The sequence below is a fragment of the Chrysemys picta genome, chromosome 8 (genome assembly GCF_011386835.1).
Source record: "Chrysemys picta bellii isolate R12L10 chromosome 8, ASM1138683v2, whole genome shotgun sequence".
Taxonomy (NCBI): Eukaryota; Metazoa; Chordata; order Testudines; family Emydidae; genus Chrysemys; species Chrysemys picta.
Window position 1 is genome coordinate 84,830,211 of NC_088798.1, and position 19,822 is coordinate 84,850,032.

Below are 19,822 nucleotides of genomic sequence, written 5' to 3' on the forward strand. Positions count from 1 at the left end.
GTAACAGAATTCAGTGCTCTATGTCTCCTACAGGCAGAAAGGGAAAAGTAATGAAAGAATATGGGGCAGGTTGAAAGATGGTAAACGCTGACTTTTAAAACTATAGCTCCACGGTGTTGTTTAGTTCTTGCACTATGATGTATGTTTTTCATTCTTGCACACACTGTGTAATTGTGGAGGCTTCCTAATCTTTGACTTTTCATCTGTTACATAAAATATAAATAAATGCAAGAGTTCAAATTCTATGGTGACACTGGTGTAAATCTGGAGAAATTCAGTGGTATCAATAGAGTTTATCTAGATTTACAATCCTGTAGCTGAAAGCTTAATTTGACCCACAGTTCTGAAAAACAGGGAAGGTATGCATCATTAAATCAGACTAGTTCCAATGAAGGAAGAATAGAAGAAGGGTGAATTGGAGGAGGTTTAAAGTCAATTTTATACCTCTCTGAACAGCATTGATGTGGTGGAAGAGGTTCTCAGGAACTTGCAGAAGTCTCTTATTAAAATTTCAGCACCATTTTGGAAGGAGAATTGGAATGATTTACCTGCCTTTGGTGGAGTTAACGCTCTCCTCTTAATTCATCATTTCCAGTGCCATTTTGTAGAAACTTGTTTAACAGGTGATTCCACCTCAATCCTTGGTTGTGGTTATGAGAATGTTTTTTTTACTAAAAGGACAAAGAAATGAATATATTTCCTAGTTCCTCTTTGCTACAGCACACATCCTCTGATCTAGGGAATTTAACATGGATTATGGGGTATAATGGATTTTCTAAGGGATCCCTGTGCTATATTATTGCCAGTACCTCACTGGTAAGTAGGAAAATGTAAAGCTAAAGTGGCACAGTTGAGTTTCAAATAGATGCATCAAAACAATGAAAGAGTGACCCTTTTCCCCTCAAACCAAGGCAAGTCATGAAGATGAGATGAAGGGGCTAACAATGGAGGAACAGGGTGAATCTGCAATGGAAGAGGTAAACATAAGTGTGCATTAAGGCCAATGACAATTTTGTAAACAAGAAGGGTTGTTTTGAAATTGTCACAGAGAAGGACAGAAGGTTAAAAAAGGCAATGAAGGATAGATCAGAATTCAACAAAATTAGTACCATATGAAATTCACTCAACTGCACCAGTTTCCATTGAACAAAATGAATCAATGTGCAACCCATCAATCATTTGGCATAATAATGGAAGTAAAGTCATCATAACTGGAGGCTGTCACAGGATCAATGTCTTTTACTTTGGAAATAAACATTTTGGGTTCATGCCAACATTTATTTTCCATAAAACAGATGATTATAAAATAAATAAATTGGTTTTGCCTTGGCATTTATGTAGCATTAGGAAACCATTATTCAGTGACATTTTATTCCATTGACATTATCTCCACAAAAAAGGCTGGATGCCCAGGAACCTTACTGTCTGGCACACATTCCATTTAGAATAATAACAGCCACTGATTGACAATATTAAGGGAAAGCACAATAGAATGAGTTAATACTATGTGGATGCTTCAACCTGTAGATTCCTTGGCTTTTGATATACTAAAACAGGCTCCTTCACATCACTTTAAAAGTGAATGAAAATGTTTTTCACTAATTATTACAAATAAATAAGTTAGTTAGGATCATTGGGCTAAGCTGAATCCCACTGAAGTCAATGGGAGTCTTTCCATTGACTTCAATGGGTTCTGAAAGGAAAAAAAAAACATAATTCCATAATTCCACCTCGTTACATGCTTTCCACTTGAACTTGTAATCTAACTGAATTTAGACTGAAAGTCAGCCCAGCTCACATGGTTTGTGAACCTCAGTAAGCCAGTCCAAGTTTCTAGGTTTGGAATGAAAGGTTTGTTTGGGTCTACCCATGCTGACCTGCACTCACAGTTATGCTTTCCCAGTTAAAGGTGTTTTAATGAATATCTACTGCCGTGTATGTGAAAATGCAAGAAATCTGTCATAGGTAATCAGTAAAAAGTCTCTCTGGGTGTGAGATTTCCAGTCGCTCCTGGTGTGTGTGAATCAAAAACACTATGATAATAAAGACAGCTTAGTGAAACGTTCTTATTTCATTTTATATGGGATTTTTCAAAGTTTGCATGAGTTAGTTTGCATGAGATTGGTATTCTTCAGTTAACAAGCTCAAAAACTTAAAGCAAACCTCAATCTAAGTTTTTATACTACATTCATCATCTTGGTATCTCTTAAAATAACTTTCCTCATAATCTGTCTGTTGTAGTGGCAGCCAGAACCATCCAATGAAGTTCCATTTCAGATATTAACCAAATTAGAGCTATTATCCAAATTCCTTAGAATCTCAGAAAAAGTTTGGTTTGGATTTCTTTCAAGTTTTGGTGTAAAGGTTTCGATTGAATCACATTTTTTGTACCTGATTTACATATTCCTGTTATTTACCAGCTGTTTGAGCACAAGAACAGAACCCTGAATTCAGTGCTTGGCAGTAAAAATGTCTTTTGGTTCAAATTTAATTTAGTTATTTTGAGTTAGCATTGAGTTATATGTGAGTATAACAGTATATGCTAGTCATTTCATACTCATAGATCTTCTGTATCAATTGTTTACTGAGATCTTGGTTTAAGCATCTATTTAGGTCTCATAGGACACCTGAAGATATATCAGTTTGAGCCATCTATTCATTAGGAATTTGCATAATAATTTAATAGCACAAAAGTTTCCAAAAGGAAATATATGTAGTATGACAAAAGTATTATGCAAATTTTGTTTTTACAGTAACTTAGTCGTGCCATAGTATCTTATGCCACTATATAAGCAGTGCATTAAGCCATGTCATTGCTCACAAAAGCAGATGGGAGCTGGACCAGATATCCTGCAGTCTCAGCCTAAATGTATGGATGCCTTCGGGGCATACTACCTATTAATTTAAAATTCTAAAACTAATTAGGTATGTCAGGGTGACCTCTTCCTAATCTACATTCATCACAAAGCACAAGCCTTCTGTCTCCATTGTTCCCATAATAAAATATCTGTTGATAGACTTATATAATTGACTGTATCTGAAGTGGACTCATATTATGGTGCTACATGCAAATTATGTGTAGTCCCAACAGAATAAAGATAAGCAAGAAAAATAATCCAACTATCTCCAGTAATTAACTTCTGAGGTTTCAAAATAACACGAGAAAAAAAATTACACATTTTCCTGAAAACTAAGCTGAAAACACTGAGGTCACATTTGTTCAGTAGTTATAAGAAAGTTATTTGAAAAACTTAAGAGATTCATATAGCATAACACTTATTATATTCACTATTTCTCTGTATATTGAACATGTTACAACTGTTACCTATTTAGAGCTTTGCATGTTTCAGAGGATGATTTGAAGCATGATGGTGAATTCACACTTGTGTAGAATGTCCTCACAAAACTCTATGCATCACCTGAGTCACACTGAGAGTGGGCTTTTCAACAGTACCTAAGAGAGATGCCCAATTTCCATTAAATTCCAATGGACGTTTGTAACAGCCACTCATGGTATGTAGGGAGCAGGTTCAATAGCTGCTTCTTTATTAACTTACCAAAATGGCCCCAAGGGATCAAGCAAAACTCCCCACCTCAGAATACATGTTTAGACACAATCCTAAATAATTATCCTGAACCAACAGGACACAAAACAGTGTTGGGCACCTAACCCCCTTTTGCCACTTAAATAATCTCAGTCTCACAATCTATTTTGATATCTTAACCAAGACTTCAGTAGTCTATAGACCTTCTGCTGGCCCTCTTTTTCATAATTACAAAACAAAACACTCCACTATACACACTTATCTCCCTGGGGAGAGAAGGAGAGAACAAACACAACAGGTATTAATCATGTTGCTTAATGAACACTGGAAGGCGCTCAGATACTAGACACTATGATGATGAGTATGGAATAAGAACCAATATAGAACAGAACTTTCTGGTCTTAAAATCTATTAATGTACTGCTTTATGATCAAGTTTAGGGATCCAATCCTGCTCTAACAAAAGGTAATTTTCCCAAATTTTATTCCTTTTCCCTATTGAAAAATAAAAATTCAATGACTAAATTTCATCACCATTTTGATAATTTGAACCAGTCTAATTTATTGCAAATCCCATGTTAAGTTCACTGGGTGCATGGTTGCGTGCTCATGCAAAGATCTGCAAATGTTATTCATGACTTTGGGTGTCCCAATGTTTAGGTTTTAACTTCAGACTGGACTGTCCAAATGAGGCACCCAAAGTCACTGGTCACTTTTGAAAGTGTTGTACGTGAATCCCTCCCAAAAAACAAGTTACACATTATTAGAGAAGTTCCAGAAAATGTAAATGTATAGCATGAGTGCTATAACAAGTGAACAAGTATATCTTCTTATAACAAGCTAATGATGTCAAACTGCATGATGCCTACAAGTTCTGCTCTCCCTGTTCTTATTGAAACTGCTTGTACCCTATTGATTATAAAAGAGAGCATTTCTATAAAGGATGGCATAGTTTTAGTAATTTTTTTTAATTAAGTGCTTCCCCCCCCCCTTTCTAAGACTCTGTTTCACCATTGATATATTAATACCCATTAATATTAATGGCAGTTATACATAATCAGTAGATCAATAACATGCTAAACTCACAGTGTACTCCACCATTTGGTAGACAGCTACAATACCAACAGCATTTCCCAACTACAGTAATGCTTTTCCACATAAAGGACCAAATCTTTAAGTCCTTACTCAGGTATCACTGGGAGTTTTTCTGAGTAGGAACTTCAGAAGAAGGCATGAAATGTAGCCTGGGATGTAGGTACAGATGAATGCCTGTGGGAGTTAGCACCCCACCTATTGGGGCTCTATGGGATTAGGGTGCATAACTCCATTATTATAGTTTAAGTCAGGGTTTCTCAATCAGGGGTCACTGCTTGTGTAGAGAAAGCCCCTGGCGGGCCAGGACGGTTTGTTTACCTGCCCCGTCCACAGGACTGGCCGATCGCGGCTCCCACTGGCCGTGGATCACTGCTCCGGGCCAATGGGAGCTGCTGGAAGTGGCGCAGGCTGAGGGACTTACTGGCCGCTGCTTCCAGCGGCTCCCATTGGCCCGGAGCAGCGATCTGCGGCTAGTGGGAGCCACGATCGGCCAGACCTGCGGACAGGGCAGGTAAACAAACCGGCCAGCCCACCAGGGGCTTTCCTTACACAAGCGGTGACCCCTGTTTAAGAAACCCTGGTTTAAATGGGATCAGAAATATGTGGCTTCCTATCTTTAAAGCAAGATACAACATTATTTTACATAAACCTTTATAAATATGGTTGGTTAGTATCATTCCTATTTAGCAGAAGGTAAAGCTGAAGCACAAGTAACGCAAAAAAAAAAAAAAAATCCCATGGCAGATCAGCAGCAAAGCTAAGACTAGAACCCACATTTACTGCTTCCTAGTCCCGTGTTGTCTTTCGACCCTTGTTATCCTATTGAAATCCAATAGAAAGAGAGTTTGCTCTCAAATCCTTCTCATACCAGAGACAAGTCGTAGAACATAAATGACTTTACTATAACATCAGCGAATTGGTTCAATTGTTGCTAATGTAATACAACAGTTGCTAATATAAAAATCATTAATACAATAGGATTGTCATTAGCACATACAATAGTTTTACTTTATTAACAGCCTCCTTTCACGTTAGCAATTTTGGTGTAATTTAAGTGATATCCCCATTATAGTGGTGAATTGTGTTTTCATTAATACAGTGAGAAAGCCATTAATATGAAAATTGCTCATTCTGAATCACATTAGGTGATGTGCTTATCATATTATCTGTGGGCTGATTTTAACCCAGGTGCTAAGCAATCTTAGAAGCAGCAGCTTCCTAGAGCACAGAAATCACAATATTCCCCTCGAGGCTCTTAGTATCCTTATTGTCCTAGGAATTCTGTATCACTTTCAACATGTTGATTGCAGGAAAGAATCATGTAAATCTTTTCCAAACCATCATGATGTCACATGTATTTCATATGTAGCATGAAACATATTTTACCTGATCACGCAAGCAAAATCAGTTGTCTAATAGAGGTGGTGTGAGGAGGGCCATTAAAAAGCACCTAAGTGAATTAGGAGCACAAGCCTCATTGAAAGGCAACTGGGCATGTGATCCTAAATCTCTTAAACTCTTTTGAAAATCCCACCCAGTAACTTTAACTACAGGTTCAACAAAATTGCATGCACATATTTTTAAAGGGTTGCTTAAAGTGTGGTTCTGTTCTGAAAAGTGGCTTTGTTGGGCTCCATCTTGGTGGTGCCAGGATTTCCCGATCAAATTTGCTCAGTTCACACGTATATCTCCAGGTCATGCGAATGATATTCCAGCTTCACAGACACAATTAAGTAGACAATGAGATGCAGGGCCACAGCTGAACTCCTAAATAGGTCAACAAACATGTGGAAAAGGGTGATCCAGTTGATATAGTGTACTTGAACTTTCAGAAAGCCTTTGACAAGGTCCCTTACCAAAGGCCCATAAGCAAAATAGGCAGTCATGGAATAAGAAGAAAGATCCTCTCATGTATCAGTAACTGGCTAAAAAACAGGAAACAGGTGGGAATAAAGAGTCAGTTTTCACACTGATTAGAGATAAATAGCAAGAGTCCCCACCGATCTGTACTGGGACCTGTGCTGTTCAATATATTCATAAATAATCTGGAAAAAGGGGTAAACAGTGAGTTGGCAAAGTAATTCAAAATTATTCAAGATAGTTAAATCCAAAGCTGACTGTAAAGAGTTACAAAAAGGGATCTCACAAAACTGGATGACTGGCAACAAAATTGCAGATGAACTTCAATGTTGATAAGTACTAGGTAATGCACACTGGAAAAAATAATACAACTATACATATAAAATGAAGGGGTCTAGATTAGCTGGTACCACTCAAGAAAAAGATCTTGGGGTCATTGTGCATAGTTCTCTGAAAACATCTGTTCAGTGACCACCAGCAGTTAAAAAAGCTAACAGAATGTTAGGAACCATTAGGAAAGAGCTAGATAATATGACAAAAATATCATAGTGCCACTCTATAAATCCATGATACGCCCAACTCTGGAATACTGCATGCAGTTTTGGTCTTCCCAGCTCAAAAAAAAAAGATATATTAGAATTGGGAAAAGTGCAGAGAAGAGCAACAAAAATGATTTGGGATATTGAAACGCTTTCAGATAAGGAGAGATTAAAAAGACTGGAACTGTTCATCTTAGAAAAGAGATGACTAAGGGGGAGATAGGATAGAGATCTATACAATCAAGAAGGTGGGTAGAAAGTAAATTAGGAAGAGTTATTTACCCCTTCACATAACATATGAATCAGGGGTCACCCAACGAAATTAATAGGCAGCAGATTTAAAACAAACACAATGCACAGTCAACCTGTGGATCTCATTGCCAGGGTGGCTGTGAAGGCCAAAAGTAAAACTGGGTTCAAAAAAGAATTAGATAAGTTCATGGAGGATAGGTCCATAAATGTCATTTAGCCAAGATGGCTAGAGACACAACTCCATGCTCTGGGTGTCTCTAAACCTCTGACTGCCAACAGCAGAGCTGGGATGACAGAGGATGCATCATTTGACAAATTGCCCTGTTCTATTCATTGCCTCTGAAGCACCCGGCATTGGCCACTGATGGAAGATAGGATTTGAGGCTAGATAGACCATTGGCCTGAATCAGTATGGCCATTCTTATGTTCTTAAATAAGGACCTCAAGGGCTAACTACAAAGTCCATCACCCCATGATAGCTACCTTCCCAAATCCGAAACCCACCCCAAAAGCATAGGGTTTAAAAATATTCACAGTCCCTCTCTAGCGAGAGGGATCACATGACCCCAGGCAGTCCTCAGACCACAGCCACCACGCAGAAGCTCACTGGTGCCACTGGGAAGTATGGCTTCTGGACCCCAGCTCACCATAGGCAATTGGAGGAGACATCCAGCCTCTCGGATTAGCTCAGATTCACTATTTAAGCCAGAAGGCACAGAAAGTTGTCTGAGCAGCTAGGTAGATCCCTAGCTGGCTGCTACATCAGAACCTGCCTTCTCACCTGACTCCTAATTCTTGCCTTGTTCCTGATCCTGGCTACTACTCCCACCCCTGGCACTGACTCTGCCTCTGACCCACAGCTCTGGTTCCTTGCGTCCGACTCCTGCTCCAACCACTAGTCCTGAATCCCTACGTTTTGGTCCACGACATCTTGAACATAATGGGTCTCCCACCCAAAAATGTTCACTTTCTCAGTATTCCTCCCCAAAATTGCAAGGTGTCTCATCCTCAAGCATAGGAGAGAGAAATCCTCAATTTTGTGGTTTTGTTATGTGAATGTATGGAGTCTACTGAAAAGAACAAATTAAGCTGTTCACTGAATTTGATTTCAGTTAGTTCAGATTGTTTGTTCATCATTTCACTGTGTGTGAATAGATACCATGCACTAGCATGCAGCTGAATCAGTTACCTTGTTTAAATTGAATGCTATTGTTGATACTTTATCATACGAGACAAAATTTCCCCTGAAAGGAATTCTCTTCCCCAGGAGAATCACTAGCAATGGCAAACCAGCTCAGTAAATCCTGGAGAAGTTTATCACCCATACCAAAGGGAGAAAGTCATATAGACCTTCAGAAGCTCAATATATTTCCTTTCTAGTTTAAGGAGGCAGATGTCTATTATAGAAATAATGATGTAGATACATTGTAGAATAGCTGTTTTATAATTGTTGTGTGTTATTCTGTAGGATGTCCAGACCGACTCCAAACTACTCTCACTAGCTCTCCTTTCTGGAAAAATGTCAAAAACATTTTAAATGGGATTTACATTGAATTTAAAATCAATGTGCAAGCCAAAATAAGTAGAGGGGAGTGAAAAGGGGAATGTAATGAGGTTCTAAAGTGTTAAGCATAATGGTCATCAGCCACTAATTTTAGATCACATAATAAATATATTTTGAAGAGGAGATAGAATGATTGTTCTCTTTAGGAAATTAAAGCAAGATATAAATAAAAATCTGAAAAGAACTTGTACTTAACCAATCTGTTATGTCCATTAGAAATAACTCTCAGGATACAAAGAAATATTTCATAGGACTCAATCCTGAAGTCAAATGGAATACTCATGTGCATGAAGTTAAGCACATATATAAGTATTTGCAAAACAGAGGCCTTAGTCTGTCGCCTTACCCATCTTCTAGGTCCTTTTTATTATCTCAATGTTGATGATTTGCTGGGCTTGAATTATTCTTGTTCCCCAGAGACTTATTCCTGGTAAGTTTTTCACATCCTTTAGTTCTTCAATAGCTCTTCACAGAAACATAAGTCTGGAAGGGACCTTGAAGTCATCAAGTCCAGCCCCTGCACTAAGGCAGGATCAGATAAACTTAGACCATCCCTGATAAGTGTTTGTCCAACTTGTTCTTAAAAAACCTCCAACAACAGGGATTCCACAACCTTCCTTGAAAGCGTATTCCAGAGCTTAACTATCCTTACAGTGAGAAAGTTTTACCTAATATCTAACCTAAATCTCCATGGCTGCACATTAAGCACAGTACTTGTCCTACATTCATCAGACATAGAGAACAATTGATCACCATACCCTTTATAATAGTCCTTAACAAATTTGAAGACTGTTATCAGGTCCCAATCAGTCTTCTCTTCTGGAGACCATACATATCCGGTTTCTTTGATCTTTCCTCATAGGTCAGGTTTTCTAAACGTTTTATCATTTTTGTTGCTTTCCTCTGAAGTCTCTCCAATTTGTCCAAATCTTTCCTGAAGTACGATGCTCAGAACTGGATGCTTTACTACAGCTGAGGCCTCACCAATGCCAAGTATAGAGGAACAATTACCGCCCATGTCTTACATACAACACTACTGTTAATACACTCCGGAATGACATTAGCCTTTTTCACAGCTTCATCACATTGTTGACTCAGATTCAATTTGTGATCCACTAAAACTCCCAGATCCTTTACAGCACAACTACTACCTAGCCAGTTATTCCCCATTTCCTAGCTGTACATTTGATTTTGACTTCCTCAGTGAAGTACTTTGCACATGTCTTTATTGAATTTCATCTTATTGAATTCAGACCAATTTGTCAAGATCCTTTTGAATTCTAATCCTGTCCTCCGAAGTGCTTTCAACCCCTCTCCATCTTGGTGTCATCTGCAAGTTTTAAAAGCATCTTCTTCACTCCATTATCCAAGTCATTACAGAAAATATTGAATAGTACCAGACCCAGGACTGACCCCTGTGAGGCCTCACTAGATACACTGTTTCTGTTTGACAGTGAACCATTTTCTCTCTGAGTACAGTCTTTCAACCAGTTATGCACCCACCTTATAATAAATTCATCGAGATGTATTTGCCTAGTTTGCTTATTAGAACATTATGTGGTACTGTGTCAAAAGCCTTACTAAAATCAAGATATATCACATCTACTGCTTACATCCTATTCACCAGGGCAGTAACCCATTGAAATAAGGAAATTAGGTTGGTTTGGAATGATTTGTTCTTAACAAATTAATGCTGACTATTCCTTATAACCCCATTATCCTCTAGGTACTTACAAATTGATTGTTTAATAATTTGTTCCAGTAACTTTGGACTTGAATAAATCTAACTTATCTAAATATTCTTTAACCCATTCTTTCCCTATTTTGGCTTGTGTTCCTTCTCCCTTCTTAATATTAATTGTGTTGAGTATCTGGATACCAGTAACCTTTTTATGAAGACTGAAGCAAAATAGGCATTAAATATCTCTGCCTTTTTGATGTCATCAGTTGTTACCTCTCCTTCCCCATTAAGCAGAGGACCTATACTTTCCTTCATCTTTCTCCTAATGTAAAGAACCTCTTCTTATTGCCTTTTATGTCCCTTGCTTTGTGGAACTCATTTTGTGCCTTAGCCTTTCTGATTTTGACCCTACATGTTTTTGCAATTCTCTTGTACTTCATGGTTCTGCTTTTCGTAGGATTCGTTTTTGATTTTCAGGTCATTAAAAAGCTCCAGATGCAGCCACGTTGGCCTCTTATTATTCTTCCTATCTTTTCTTCCCTTCAAAATAGTTTTCAGTTGTGTTTTTAATATTGTCTCCTTGAGAAACTGCCAGCTCTCCTGACCTACTTTATCCCTTAGATTTTTTTCCCTGGTATCTTACTTACCGGTTCTGAGTTTATTGAACTCTGCTTTTTTGAAGTCCATTGTCTTTATTCTGCTGCTGACTCCTTTCTTTCCTTAGAATCATTAAATCTATCATTTCATGATCACTTTCACCCAAATATCACAACCAATTCTACCCTGTTGGTCAGAATCGAGTCTAAAATGGTTATTCCCCTGGTTACTTCCTCCACTTTCTGAAACAAAAATTTGTCCTCAACACATTCCAATCACTTATTGGAAATTTTGTGTTTTGCCATATTATTTTTCCAAGAGATGTCTGAGTACTTAAAGTCCCATATTACTACCAGATCTTATGTCCTGCATATTTCTGGTATTTTTTCTAATCTGGTCGTCTATAGTAGACCTCTATCATGACATGTTCCCTTGGTTTTTTTTACCCTTTTTATCTTTACCCCCAAACTTCCAAATGGTCTGCCTCTCACCTCCTTCTGGACCTCAGACCAAGTGTAAATATTCATGATGTACAATGCTACACCACTTGTTTTTTCCCTGCCTGATCAAAATGTACCCCTCTGTAGCAATATTCCAATTATGAGAATTACCCCACCAAGTTTCTTTGATGCCAAATAAGTCATAATTTATCTTATGCACTAATACTTCCAGTTCTTCTAGTTTATTCCCAATACTCCTTGCATCCCAATACTCCTTGTATAGACATCTAAGATGTTGAGCAGATTCCCATACTAATTTCCTTCATGTTGCTCCTATGACCCTACTGTAATTTTCCATGTCTCCTCACCCATCCCCCAAAATCTGTCCCTCTGTTAAGGTATGCTTACCTGCAGGCTTCTGTCACCTGTCCCCTTTGAATCTAGTTTAAAGCCCTCCTTACTAGACTGGGGCATCAATATGTGAAGATGTTCTTCCCCTTCTTTGTCAGGTGGACCCTAGCTCTTCCCAGCAGTCCTTCCCAGAACAGCATCCTGAGGTCGAAGAAGCTGAAGCCCTTCTGTCAACATCATCTGTGCAGCCATGCATTCATTTCCGGGAAGAGCATGTCCCTGCCTGGGCCGTACCCTCAACCTGGAGGATGGATGAGAACAAAACCTGCTCCCTGGACTTTTCACCTTCACTCTTAGAGCCCTGTAGTGACTGCTGATCTGCTCGGGGTCACACCTGGCAGTATCATTAGTGCCCCTGTGGATGTGGAAGTGGTAAAAGGGATGAATTGGCCTTGGCAACCTCTCCATAACATTTCCAATACTACCATAACACAAAATATATGGCAGAACATGGGTAAAAACATGCAGCAGGAGATATACAATTCTCCTCTAAGCAGTTCAGTCACAAATTTAATTAACACATTTTTTTTTTAAACAAGCATCATCAGCATGGAAGCATGTCCTCTAGAATAGTGGTCAAAGCATGAAGAGGCATACAAATGTTTAGCATATATGGCATGTAAATATCTTGCAATGCCAGCTACAAAAGTCCCATGCAAACGCCTGTTCTCACTTTCAGGTGACATTGTAAATAAGAAGCGAGCAGCATTATCTCCTGTAAATGTAAACAGACTTGTTTCTCTTAGCGATTGGCTGAACAAGAAGTAGGATTGAGTGGACTTGTAGGCTATAAAGTTTTACATTGTTTTGTTATGGAGTGCAGTTATGTAACAAAAAAATCTACGTTTGTAAGTTGCACTTTCACGATAAAGAGATTGCACTACAATATTTGTATGAGGTGAATTGAAAAATACTATTTCTTTTGTTTGTCATTTTTATAGTGCAAATATTTGTAATCAAAAGTAATATAAAGTGAACCCTCTGTATTCTGTGTTGTAATTGAAATCGATATATCTGAAAATGTAGAAAAACATCCAAAAATATTTAATATTTCAGTTGGTATACTATTGTTTAACAGTACGATTAAAACTGCGATTGAGCATGATTAATTCTTTCAATAGCAATTAATTTTTTTTTTGGTAATTACATGAGTTAACTACAATTAATTTACAGCCCTAGAAAAAATAGATTGTTTGACCATGTTAAAAAATTCTTACAATTATTATTCTGAGAAGCTCTAGCTTCTGTGGGAAAAAATATAGTATGTGATCATATAATTGAAGACTATCATAATTTATATCCAGGAGGGGGCTGAAGTGAGGTTCATGGGGCAACCTTAATTCTGGCACTTCTTAACTATTGCTTGACTTCATAACCTTAATGCTCTTTTAACACAGGGTTTGTTTGTTTATGAATTAATACACACACACACACACACACACATAATTAACATTGAATGGGATGACCATATGTCTGGGCCAGTTTTCACTCCTTACAGTTGAATAGATTGGAAGAAATGCTAGTATTAAAAATAAATTTTCCATAACTGTTGGTATTACTAAAGCATAGGTTACACTAAAGATTTAGTATACACTGTAAGCAAGCCCTAAGTTAATAAATTATAAAACAAAGTATACTTCTTTAAAGTTTTGTTTTCTGCTGTAGGGGCTACTATAAGAACTTGTCAGATGGAAGAGACATTTTATCAATTTCTTTTCCTTCCAAACTGGAGAAAGTCATTAAAAATATATTTTTGAGATAATTTGAAATGGTCCAAGTAGCCCTGTAGGCCGACAGGTAGTGCATTTTTTATAACTATATTTTAAGCCCCTGCAAACAATATTTTTTTCTTGTAATCCGTTATTTGTGACTCTGAGGACCACATTATCAGCATAATAATAATCACCATTCCCTGTGTAACCTGCTCATACAGCAGAAGACAGTAGGGAGGAATGCAGGAAAATAGGACTCCAGAGCTTATCAACTTTCAGCTGTCAAACCTTTTATTCATCTCAAGGTTTGGTAGTTTCTGGACAAATGCACTTTGGTTGAAATCCCATTTCAGAAGTAAAGCTTTCAAGGTGAAATAATATTTCATTTTCATCACCATGAAATAAAAGAAAAAGAAAATGTTTGCAACAGCAGAACTCCATAAGCAGCATCATATGACATCAGAAAGTGCAAATATAACAGTTTTTGACTGCCTCTGCCCCCTGCTCTTTCCTTTCTCCACAACCACATTCCTCACAAAAAAAGAAGATACAAGCAATATACACCAATAAAAGCTGTTCTTAATATGTTGCTCAAAAGAACATTACATTCCCTAATGGTGGTGAAGTTGGAATTTTGTCCCCGACACCACAGGGAGGAGGACAGAAGACTAGGAATATGGTTTAACTAGGCCACACATTTATTAAGTAACATCTAGGAACTGTCCAGCAGTAACGCATGACCCATCTGAGGGAAGGGAGCAGAAGGACACTCCACCGATTGGAAGGCAAAAGATGCACTGTCCTAGGGATGGGGGTTCCACGACCCCCACAAGAGGAGGAGGAGGGTGGTGGTGGTCAGGGACTCCCTCCTCAGGGGGACTGAGTCATCTATCTGCCACCCCGACCGGGAAAACCGAGAGGTCTGCTGCTTGCCAGGAGCTAGGATACACGATGTGACGGAGAAACTGCCGAGACTCATCAAGCCCTCGGATCGCTACCCCTTCCTGCTTCTCCACATGGGCACCAATGATACTGCCAAGAATGACCTTGAGCGGAACACTGCAGACTACGTGGCTCTGGGAAGAAGGATAAAGGAGTTTGAGGCGCAAGTGGTGTTTTCGTCCATCCTCCCTGTGCAAGGAAAAGGCCTGGGTAGAGACCGTCGAATCATGGAAGTCAACGAATGGCTACGCAGGTGGTGTCGGAGAGAAGGCTTTGGATTCTTTGACCATGGGATGGTGTTCCAAGAAGGAGGAGTGCTAGGCAGAGACGGGCTCCACCTAACGAAGAGAGGGAAGAGCATCTTCGCCAGCAGGCTGGCTAACCTAGTGAGGAGGGCTTTAAACTAGGTTCACCGGGGGAAGGAGACCAAAGCCTTGAGGTAAGTGGGGAAATGGGATCCTGGGAGGAAGCACAAGCAGGAGAGCGCAAGTGGGGAGGACTCCTGTCTCATGCTGAGAAAGAGGGACGATTGATGAGTTATCTTAAGTGCCTATACACAAATACAAGAAGCCTGGGAAACAAGCAGGGAGAACTGGAAGTTCTGGCACAGTCAGGGAACTATGATGCGATTGGAATAACAGAGACTTGGTGGGATAACTCACATGACTGGAGTACTGTCATGGATGGATATAAACTGTTCAGGAAGAACAGGCAGGGCAGAAAAGGTGGGGGAGTTGCATTGTATGTAAGAGAGTATGACTGCTCAGAGCTCCAGTATGAAACTGCAGAAAAACCTGAGAGTCTCTGGATAAAGTTGAGAAGTGTGAGCAACAAGGGTGATGTTGTGGTTGGAGTCTGATATAGACCACCAGACCAGAGGGATGAGGTGGATGAGGCTTTCTTCTGGCAACTAGTAGAAGTTGCTAGATCGCAGGCCCTGGTTCTCATGGGAGACTTTAATCACCCTGATATCTGCTGGGAGAGCAATACAGCGGTGCACAGACAATCCAGGCAGTTTTTGGAAAGTGTAGGGGACAATTTCCTGGTGCAAGTGCTGGAGGAACCAACTAGGGGCAGAGCTTTTCTTGACCTGCTGCTCACAAACAGGGAAGAATTAGTAGAGGAAGCAAAAATGGATGGGAACCTGGGAGGCAGTGACCATGAGATGGTCGAGTTCAGGATCTTGACATAAGGAAGAAAGGAGAGCAGCAGAATATGGACCCTGGACTTCAGAAAAGCAGACTTTGACTCCCTCAGGGAACAGATGGGCAGGATCCCCTGGGAGAATAACATGAAGGGCAAAGGGGTCCAGGAGAGCTGGCTGTATTTTAAAGAATCCTTATTGCGGTTGCAGGAACAAACCATCCCAATGTGTAGAAAGAATAGTAAATATGGCAGGCAACCAGCTTGGCTAAACAGTGAAATCCTTGCTGATCTTAAACGCAAAAAAGAAGCTTACAAGAAGTGGAAGATTGGACAAATGACCAGGGAGGAGTCTAAAACTATTGCTCAGGCATGCAGGAATGAAATCGGGAAGGCCAAATCACACTTGGAGTTGCAGCTAGCAAGAGATGTTAAGAGTAACAAGAAGGGTTTCTTCAGGTATGTTAGCAACAAGAAGAAAGTCAAGGAAAGTGTGGGCCCCTTACTGAATAAGGGAGGCAACCTAGTGACTGAGGATGTGGAAAAAGCTAATGTACTCAATGCTTTTTTTGCCTCTGTCTTCACGAACAAGGTCAGCTCCCAGACTGCTACACTGGGCAGCACAATATGGGGAGAAGGTGACCAGCCCTATGTGGAGAAAGAAGTGGTTCGGGACTATTTAGAAAAACTGGACGTGCACAAGTCCATGGGGCCGGATGCGCTGCATCCAAGGGTGCTAAAGGAGTTGGCGGATGAGATTGCAGAGCCATTAGCCATTATTTTTGAAAACTCATGGCGATCGGGGGAGGTCCCAGATGACTTGAAAAAGGCTAATGTAGTGCCCATCTTTTAAAAAGAGAAGAAGGAGGATCCGGGGAACTACGGGCCAGTCAGCCTCACCTCAGTCCCTGGAAAAAGCATGGAGCAGGTCCTCAAGGAATCAATTATGAAACACTTAGAGGAGAGGAAAGTGATCAGGAACAGTCAGCATGGATTCACCAAGGGGAATGTTGTGTTAGTACCTGACTAACCTAATTGCCTTCTATGATGAGATAACTGGGTCTGTGGATGAGGGGAAAGCAGTGGATGTGTTATTCCTTGACTTTAGCAAAGCTTTTGATACAGTCTCCCACAGTATTCTTGCCGCCAAGTTAAAGAAGTATGGGCTGCATGAATGGACTGTAAGGTGGATAGAAAGCTGGCTAGATCGTCGGGCTCAACGGGTAGTGATCAATGGCTCCATGTCTAGTTGGCAGCCGGTTTCAAGCAGAGTGCCCCAACGGTCGGTCCTGGGGCCGGTTTTGTTTAATATCTTTATTAATGATCTGGAGGATGGTGTGGACTGCACTCTCAGCAAGTTTGCAGATGACACTAAACTAGGAGGCGTGGTAGATCCACTAGAGGGTAGGGATCAGATACAGAGGGACCTAGACAAATTAGAGGATTGGGCCAAAAAAAAACTGATGAGGTTCAACAAGGATAAGTGCAGAGTCCTGCACTCAGGACGGAAGAATCCCATGCACTGCTACAGACTAGGGACCGAATGGCTAGGTAGCAGTTCTGCAGAAAAGGACCTAGGGGTCACAGTGGACGAGAAGCTGGATATGAGTCAACAGTGTGCTCTTGTTGCCAAGAAGGCTAACAGCATTTTGGTCTGTTTAAGTAGGGGCATTGCCAGCAGATCGAGGAACGTGATCGTTCCCCTTTATTCGACATTGGTGAGGCCTCATCTGGAATACTGTGTCCAGTTTTGGGCCCCACACTACAAGAAGGATGTGGAAAAATTGGAAAGAGTCCAGCGGAGGGCAACAAAAATGATTAGGGGTCTGGAGCACATGACTTATGAGGAGAGGCTGAGGGAACTGGGATTGTTTAATCTCCAGAAGAGAAGAATGAGGAGGGATTTGATAGCAGCCTTCAACTACCTGAATGGGGGTTCCAAAGAGGATGGAGCTCGGCTGTTCTCAGTGGTGGCAGATGACAGAACAAGGAGCAATGGTCTCAAGTTGCAGTGGGGGAGGTCCAGGTTGGATATTAGGAAACACTGTTTCACTAGGAGGGTGGTGAAGCACTGGAATGCGTTACCTAGGGAGGCGGTGGAGTCTCCTTCCTTGGAGGTTTTTAAGGCCCGGCTTGACAAAGTCCTGACTGGGATGATTTAGTTGGGAATTGGTCCTGCTTTGAGCAGGGGGTGGACTAGATGACCTCTTGAGGTCCCTTCCAACCCTGATATTCTATGATTCTATGATTCACTGCAGATTATCCTTCTATTATCCACACCACCTAAGGGAGGGCTGTCCTCAGCCCTCTACATCATTAACCTGGTCCGAGTACAGTTGCTGGGACCCCTCCCAACCTCCTCTCTCCCCCGTCTTCTCCTCTGCAACAGTGTGGCTTGTTCCTTAAGGGCTGGGTGGCGTGGTGTGGTGGTGTGGGGGCAGTGAACAACCAGCCCTGTTCTGGTGAAAGGATCACAGAAAGCAGGTGATGGGAATAATCAAACCCAACTAAGCAGCATCAGGTGACTGGATCTGAAAATTACCAGGTAGGGGATATAGATGAGGGCTTCAGTTCCATTTAGAAGCTTGAGCCCAGGAAAGGGCTAGGAGAACAATCTACTGTAACTAGAATCTAGGTTGGGAGATCCTGTGGAAATCCTAAGGCTGAGGGGAAACCCTGACCATTAATCTGCCCCCAACCCACATTGGGAGGAAGACAATTGTTTTATGCTGTCACTCCATGTTTTCTTCTTCGGTGTTGGACAATACATGGGAAAACTTGGGTTCATATAACCAGAGCAGGGTGAGCTAATAATAGCAAACCATTTATATGGTCAATGTAACCCATGTTTCTGTTTGTGAATTATGCCATACAATCTTTTATTTTTACAAATATATCCAATATCTGTAGTTTATGTAGATTTATTTCAGTCAATGGTTGATTCACAAGATATTTGTTAGATTTATGTCTTCAACTATTTGCCATGTTATTTATGGTGAGTGCTCTAACCACTGGGCTAAAGGTTAAAAGGGAGGCGACACTGGTACCACCACCATCTCATCCTCCTCTTCCAGGCATTTTGTGAATCTAGCCTCATTTGCTCCTGTTCAACCTGAAACGTCTTTTGTCAACATTTTTGATTCACTGAAGCTTTTTAGCATTTTATTTTCCAATTTTTCAGAACCATCCGACAATAGTAATATTTCAAGGGAAATCTGCAAAGTGCAAAGCACCTAGGATTCATTTAACATTGTTGGCAAATTTAGTCAGTAGGTTGGCTATTAGTATTTGGAATTGTGCATTCTATAAACATTGTTGGGAAAGGAAGATGTGGTATTGGGAACTTACCTTTTAGTGATTTAGCTTCCCAGACATGAGTCCTGGAGGAGTGCTGCAGAAGCCCAGGTTTTATTATGCAGAGGCACATGGAACTGCATCACCAAATAAAGATTGTGGCCCATCTTCTTCCTCCCAAGGAAGTCCACCTATGATAAAGCATATGTGATGCTTCTCAGAGCACCCAGGGCTGTGGATCATTTAGTTGCCATCTTCCTTCAGCATGAGGGGGGGGGGGTCTTGCATGTGCCAGATGGTGTTAGTTCTCTAAACAACCAGTCTGTCAGCTACTTAAGCATTCTCTTCTCTGGGTTATGCCAGTCCTGCCTTTGCAGGTTGACAATAGGTGTATTCCAGCCCTCAAGTCAGTGGATATCAACAGAAATCCCAGATACTTTATCCTCAAAGATACAGGGTACCCTGTTTTACTAGTTTTACCTTAGCCTACTGCTCCTGTATCACACACAATACTTGGGTTTGATTATAGCAAAACAAAAGGAAATTTATTGAAGAAAGAATAGAGATTCAAATAGAAGCAAGTGTGTGATGGAACCAAATAGTGATATATAAAACTCAAACTAGGACCTACTCTTAATATTTATCTTTCCTATGTGGTAAAGGAAATTCTTCTTCAGAGTTCAGTCTTTTGCAGTGCTTGCTAGCCCTGAGGAGCTAAGACCAGACTTTTATGAAGCACCCCCACACA